General features: G+C 37.9%; 1 protein-coding gene and 1 long non-coding RNA gene across 2 annotated transcripts in view; one reads left to right on the forward strand and one right to left on the reverse strand.

The window, feature by feature from the left end:
- LOC108768988 (muscle-specific protein 20) overlaps positions 1-7,117 on the reverse strand; it is a 46,382-nt gene that overhangs the window by 11,231 nt on the left and 28,034 nt on the right. The gene's annotated exons all lie outside the window — the stretch shown is intronic.
- The window catches only part of LOC108768991 (uncharacterized), a 16,792-nt gene continuing 15,265 nt past the window's right edge, over positions 5,591-7,117 (forward strand). The window contains exon 1 of the long non-coding RNA XR_001940520.1: positions 5,591-5,659. This is a non-coding gene — a long non-coding RNA (uncharacterized LOC108768991). The remainder of the gene's footprint in view (positions 5,660-7,117) is intronic.

The following is a 7,117-nucleotide window of genomic DNA, read 5'->3' on the forward strand; positions in this document are numbered from 1 at the left end:
TCTCTTCTTTTACTTGATTTATTCATTTCACTCTTCCTGTCTGATTCACTTTTACTTGAATTATCATAATCGTTCTTTTCAAACTTACTACACTTTTGAAGATGTTGTTTCAGTCGTGGAGTTTTCCACTAACTAATGTTCCACAAGCAATACATTTCTGCTTAATAATGTTGTCAACTGTACAAAATTCAAAGCAAGCCCATACAGGGCCCTTACGTTTTCCTCTTAATGTATTTTTACTCAAAATAATCAAATCTATTTATTTGATTATTTTTAAGAAAAGACCAGGTTTTTTGCCGGTTTTTTCCGGAAAATACCGGTTTTTACCACTGGCATGGACTTTATCCAAAAAATGTGAACTTTTGCCAACCCTGCAATTTTTGTTTTTTAATGTAAACCATTTCGAAGAAATTTTTATTTTTATTTATGAAAAGTATAGTGATGTGTGTAAATATCTTAAAATTTAATTACATTATGTAATTTCCAATTTCTTGTTGTTTGAAAAAAATAGGAGAAAATATTAAGAAATCTGAATATTTTCTCATAATTTCTCATTGGATCGTTTCAATTTTATATTTGTGCGCAATATAATGCATGTAGGCAATCGAATTGTATAGGTGACAATTTTGTGCGTAAACGAACTGTCGTCGGCAAATGTGATTTAGGCAAACGGTGCTGTAGTGTAGGCAAACAATTTGTAAGCAAATGGAATCTTCCCCTCCTCCCGGAATAGTATGTTAATCTTTATTTAAATGAAGAAGTTTTTAGAAGTAGAACTTTATCATAAGGATATGGCGATGATTCAATTATAATTGAGGCCCAAATTATTAATGCTCTAATATTAGTTGCTTTAATACGGTTTTTGTTTGTCGATTTATAATGGTACACAAATAATAGTTATACATAAAAAAATAATAGTCAACACATACATCCAATCTTAAAATTATACTGTTTTCTAAAAACGCAGCCGTTTAAATTTGTACTGAGTTCTTATTACGATTGTTCTATACATTTAGGGTACGTTTCGTTTTTTCACTCACACAGTCATACGCTGTAAGTATGATTTCATCATTATTGTCTCAAATATTAAACAAGCATAAATAATGCTTACAGCTGTAAGCGCTAGTACGAAGCATATCCTCGAGCATATCTTTAAGGCCATGGCACACACCTTCCATAATAGTAACCGTAAGACGTACAGTAAGAATGAGCCAATCACAGTCGAGAATTTTTTTGAACTCTTAATTCTAATTGGCTGATTCTTACGATACGTCTTATGGTTACTGTTACGGAAGGTGTGTGCCATGGCCTTTAAGGTAGTACACTCGCGATAATATTACTCAAAAGTTAAGGCGCGATGCTAAAGCCTCCTGTGTTTTACCACATTTCCATTCGGTGAAAAATCTCTGTATTGGATGTACGGATTGCAAAAGTATTATTGTTTAAATTAAAGTACGCACAAACAGGACCTCAGCTGCACTGGATTTCCTGAGAAAATCGAAAAAAAGTTTAAGATTCGTTAAAAATTCACTTACTTTTGGCTCGTACAGCTGTCACCTCAGATATATATTGAATGATATAAGAGTTTTAGAGTCCACATCTTGAAAATAAGCGTGCAGCTGAGGTCACATTATTGAAACGAACGATACCGAGTTTGTAGAACTAAGATTGAAAGTCTAGAAAAGAAATATTTCCACCGAATAGAAAATACGTGTATACAGGTGCTTTGCGAAGACTGGGGCTCTGTCAACAGAGCCGAAATTCCGCGTAGCAGTAGTTGCGCGGTCTTGCGATAGATGGTGCTGGCATATGTTAGATAAGAACAGACGTATGCGTTTGAGTAAGACAGAATGATATATATTATATAATATAATGTAAAAACTAAATCAAAGATGTCACCACTATTATCGAATTTGGAATTAAAAGAGTCTGTACTATCGACCTTGATTGAGTTGGGTAATCGGTTTAGCATCCCCTTAAGTAGCACGCTCAGTGACGATACTCTCACTTTCCACCATGGACTTGCAAGGTTGCGTTTGGAAACATCACTCGGGTGTCTCCGTGTATCATCTTATCCTTGTTTAATAATGGATGCACAACAAGGATAAAACAACACGCGAGGGCACTCGGATAATGTTTCCGAACGCAGCTTAAGATAGACGAAGCATTCGTATTAAAGTTCCTCTAATAAGAGCTAAACCATCGAGTGATGATTTTTTATTGGTTCTACCATATTCAAGGAACGAAAGTGATAGTAAGATAGAGAAAAAGCGATAGTAAGAGAAAATAGCTTGTTGCTTTTTCATTCTATCTCATGTTCCCTATTAATTACACGCGCGAGATAGGCGTCCTAATTCTTACTAGAAAAACACTAATTTGTACGAGAGAAGCTGAAGATTTTATAGAAAGAGAGAGAAATAGTCGCGGGCTTACGGAGTAGTTCTCTTCTTTTCTAGGCTTGTTCCAAATTTACTGACGCTAAAAATGCTTTACAGTTAACGTTATGTGTGCTATAGATTTTCAGTATTGGTAGTCAATTTTGAAATAGTAGTGAATTGATTAGTCGCCGTTACAGACCAGGGAGTGGCCGAGTGCAACGAAGATAGACATTCAAAAGTCAGTGACCAAGAGTTGTGAATTACGCTCAAGCTGATTGGTTCTCCACCGCTCTCATAAGAGAGAGAACCAACTATTTTGGGAGTAGCGCTGTCCTTCAGTTTCTCTCATATGAACTATCTTATAAGTCTATGCTTTTCACTTCCGCTAATGAGAGAAAATTTTTGATTGCACCTGTTCTTGTGGCCGCACACAGACGTAGAAAAAAAATAAACACAGATAGACGCAATCTAATATCTGTGTCACACTAAAGGCCCTCAAGGGAGAGTCTGATAAACGTTGATGGTACAAACTGGTAAGTGGTAACATCTAGGTCACTTCATCCTTGTTATTTACTGAGTGTTAAACAAGGATGAAATGAAAATTTTGCCACATAATGGCTGCATCAATCAAAACTTGAACATTGCTTTGCCAGACTTTCCCTTGAGGATCTCTATGTTATACTACGCATTGGAGACTGAGAATTGCGATTTAAAGATTAGAATTCAGCCAATTATTATAGAACGAAACGAATTAAAATTAAAATTATCTTATTGTGGTCGAATTCTAATCTTTAATAATCGCAATCCTCAATCTCTAATGCGTAATGTGACACGGGCATGACGCAGTTCATTGCTATCGCTCTTCGATTCACATGATGGGTTGACACATGTTTACGAAAATGGAATGCTTTCCACGATTCTTATTTTCCAAATTAAATGGTAAAAAATTATATGACATTTTTTTCGCAGTATCCGCTTCATGTTCCTCCATGCATTGTGTGTGTATGTTCGTTTTTCATTAACATATCACTGCTTATTTAGGCCCTACAAAAGTAAATGCGACATTTTCATTGAACTTTGTATAAGCAACGCGCTATAAAATGCAGTTTTTAATTGCTTATATCTCAATATTGAAACGTCGATCTCATTGTAATTGCATGAGCGTGTCAATGCCTTTTAGAACAACTTATAGTTTAAATTTCAAGGATGTTTTCAAATTTCTGGCTGTTTTCAATTCATGATGGTACTACCTTAAATCCAGCAAGGACATAAAGGCATGAATCAATCATATTAAAATTTTTAAAGAATTAAGCAGTGAGAGTTTACTGGATGATTTTGTCTTCTAAACCCATTGTCAGCTTTACACGTCAGTGCTCCTATGCTCTGACAGTATTCAATTGTATCTTCTAGAAAAATTATATCTACTGGAAAACTGCCATTTATACGTGTCATGTCTCGTAAAAACATTACATCTTCATTTCTCAACTTCTTTCATCATCGATTCGTCATTATCATTAAGAGTAGTTATAATTATACTTAATCGTCTATTCCATTGTTAATCGCTATTTTTCTTTACTATATGCTATATGCTATGCTCACTTGTGTGACTAAAAAATAAATAATTTGTTATACAACACACATTATATATGTATATATAATGTGTGTTGTGGTATATTATAATAATTTATTATACCTAATATGATTATATGAGTATATAACAAAAATAAAAAGACAATTGAGAATCTGCTAATGAATTAAAACGTTATATCATGAATGACCTGATTTCGCATGTGTCTATAAAGTGCAAATTTTGTCGTGTAGCTCTTGTCACACGCCAAACATTCATACGGCTTTTTATCGTTATGTATAAAACTGTGTCTGCCTTGATTAAATTTGGTACTAAAGGTTTTGCCGTAAATCTAAAATCGAGCATTTATGAGTACAGACGTAAAATTAAAATAACCAAATGAGAAATAATTAATCCTGAGCGCGAGTGCGAGCGTGGCGTAACAGGCAGTGTACGAGATTGCTGTGCTAGAGATCTCGGGTTCAATCTCAGGTAGAACCGAAAAATTTTCGTACGTTCGTAGCTCCTCTCGGCAGGCAATGGCAAACTACCGAGAGACTATCCTTGCCATGTACACTTCTCTAAACAAAATGCTGACAACTAGGTATATAACCACGTCAAAATCTTGAAAACGACTGAACCAAGGTCTATATATTAGAGTGTATCGAAAAAGGAAAATATTCGAAATCGGAATCGGCCTAGTGTGGAAAATATGAAGGATAATGAGGGAAGAGAGTTCACAGGAATTTTTTTAGAATCTTCGGACCATATCTTGAGCCTCCGCAATGGCCTTGAAATTTTAAAATCGCTTTAATGGTAGGCAAACCCGCAACACATGGTTCTTGTGAACTATTGACTCCGGGAATGTGTCTATTTGACTTCGGGAGTGATAAATATTCAACTAGAGACATCTTATCCTTTAAGATATGAGTTTGAAAGGTCACATATATCAGCTTTTAAGTACATGTAACTCTTGGCTTACTTCGTATTAGAAGTAATTCAGGACTGACCGCGTGAAGGTGGCTGCATTTTGAGACCCACCCCAAGCCGACCCAACCACCCTATCATTGGGCTCGTAATTATAAGGAAATACTTACCTCTTAGACATTATGTATGCGATAATCAGATTTTGTGTTAATTTTTGGGTTTACTGAGCAAGCTAAAAGCTTTGCTCTAATTGCTTTATCTCTGTTCTCAGCATCGTAAACATAGGTGGCAGCTTCAGTGACAATTTTTATGTATTTCTCCACACTTTGTGTGTGAGAAGGGAAATGTTCTATGAGAAATCTTCATTACTCTTAATCTTGGCAGACAATTCTTTATTACTGAAGTGGGTTAGTATGTCGGGACCAGGCCTACCTCTCGTACGTATGCCCGTAGTGCGCACGCAGGTTGTACGCAAACATACGAGACCTATACAATTTAACGCCGGTTCTGAAAGGCAGTTTTGAGAGATTTTCTTGGCAATATATACTCTTGATGGTTTGCCAGACCGCTGAAAAAGAGCTACGAGCGCGTGAAATTTCTTGAATCTGTCAGAGATCGAGTCCCTTAGCAGACTTAGGTAGACTCGCGCGCTGTCCATCATGCTACGCTCGTGCTCATCATTTTTAATTGGTTGCAACAATTTTTGGTTGCGTTAAGCGGGGAGCACAGACTCTTACATAACGCATAACACGTAATGTATAAGAAAATGTACCAATCAAAATCCTTTGTTTCCTTTCTTTCCATGAAACAAAGAACTCTGATTGGTTGGATTTCTTATGTCTTATGCATTATGCAAGAGTGTGCTCCTCGCTTTAACCTATCGAAATCCTATATTGACATTGCAGGATAGGCTAATGCAATTAAAAATTGGCTGCTGCAGCCAGTTAAAAGTGCCATGCCATATTTTATCATCTAATTTGCTGCAGCAGCCAATCTTTTCTTTCAGTATAGGATGCACTGGATCGTAAAATTACCGGATACTGCATATCACGCTGTATGCACCAGTACTGAACGTGCCATTAAGATAGTACACTCGCGATAATGACGTTTGCACGGCTTAATTTGCCAAAATTATAACATCGATGTTATGAAACTGGTCAACCATAACTATTCCTTTGAAGAATGGAATAACTATAATTGCAGTTTTATAACAGTTTTATAATATTGACAATGTTATAACTTCGATGTAAACTGAGTCGTGTAAACATAGCCTATATCATTTAAAGTTAAGTCCCAGCAGTCGATGCTCGATGATACTCTCACTTTCCTCTCCCACCAGTGAGAGAAAACTTTTGATTGAGCCTATCCATGGCCGCACGCACATACGGAAAAAATGAACACAAAATAGACGCAGCCTAACTGCACAACTCATTACTATATCCCTTTAATTCACTATGATAGATTGACGCAATAATGTTTACGAAAGTTGAATTCTTTTCGTGACTCTATAGTCTATCTTCCAAAACGGTAGAAAATTATATGACATTTTTTTCACAATTTCGTTTCATCTTCCTTCATCTAAAACACTTCATTATCGATGTGCTTTATTTGCATTTTGCTCATTATAAAGTAATATAAAGAGAACCGTCGCGCTTATCAGCCGCATTTATACGGAGAAAGCCACGAGAGAAAAGGAGAGCGATTTCGCTTGCGAAAAGAATGTTGATGACCACGGCGGCACCAGGATCGCAGAAGCGACGTTCTCCCTTCCCGCGACCATCGCCGAAAACCGCGCGCGGTTCCCGGTTCCCGGGGTGCCGGGTGAGAGGAGCAGAGGCTTGCGCGATAGAGCCGAGCTTTGACTTTCGCGCGGTGCGGTGCATCCGGCGGCGCGGCGTTTTATCAACTCGCCACGTGCTTTCCCTGCCATCAGCCATTTTTTCGCTCGATACACCACGCGCTAAGTGGAAATGCCCCTACCACCATCCATTCGCGACCCGCCCAGTCGGGGGAATCGAACGGATTCACCGCGAAATAATAACCGCGAACGACCGGGTTGGATGTGCAACCAGCGTTCGCTCATGGCGCCCCATTATGCCAAGAGGCAAGCCAAGGGGGCATGGCATTTTTTGTCACATCGGACGAAGAATCAGGAAAGGTTGGCCGCGTCTTGCGAGTGCGCACACTTTTTGCTCGCTTTGATCGGCGAACGCGACGCCACCGCACGCCGTCGGCGTCTTCCCCG

This window comes from Trachymyrmex cornetzi, unplaced genomic scaffold, assembly GCF_001594075.2.
Source record: "Trachymyrmex cornetzi isolate Tcor2-1 unplaced genomic scaffold, Tcor1.1 scaffold831, whole genome shotgun sequence".
NCBI lineage: Eukaryota > Metazoa > Arthropoda > Insecta > Hymenoptera > Formicidae > Trachymyrmex > Trachymyrmex cornetzi.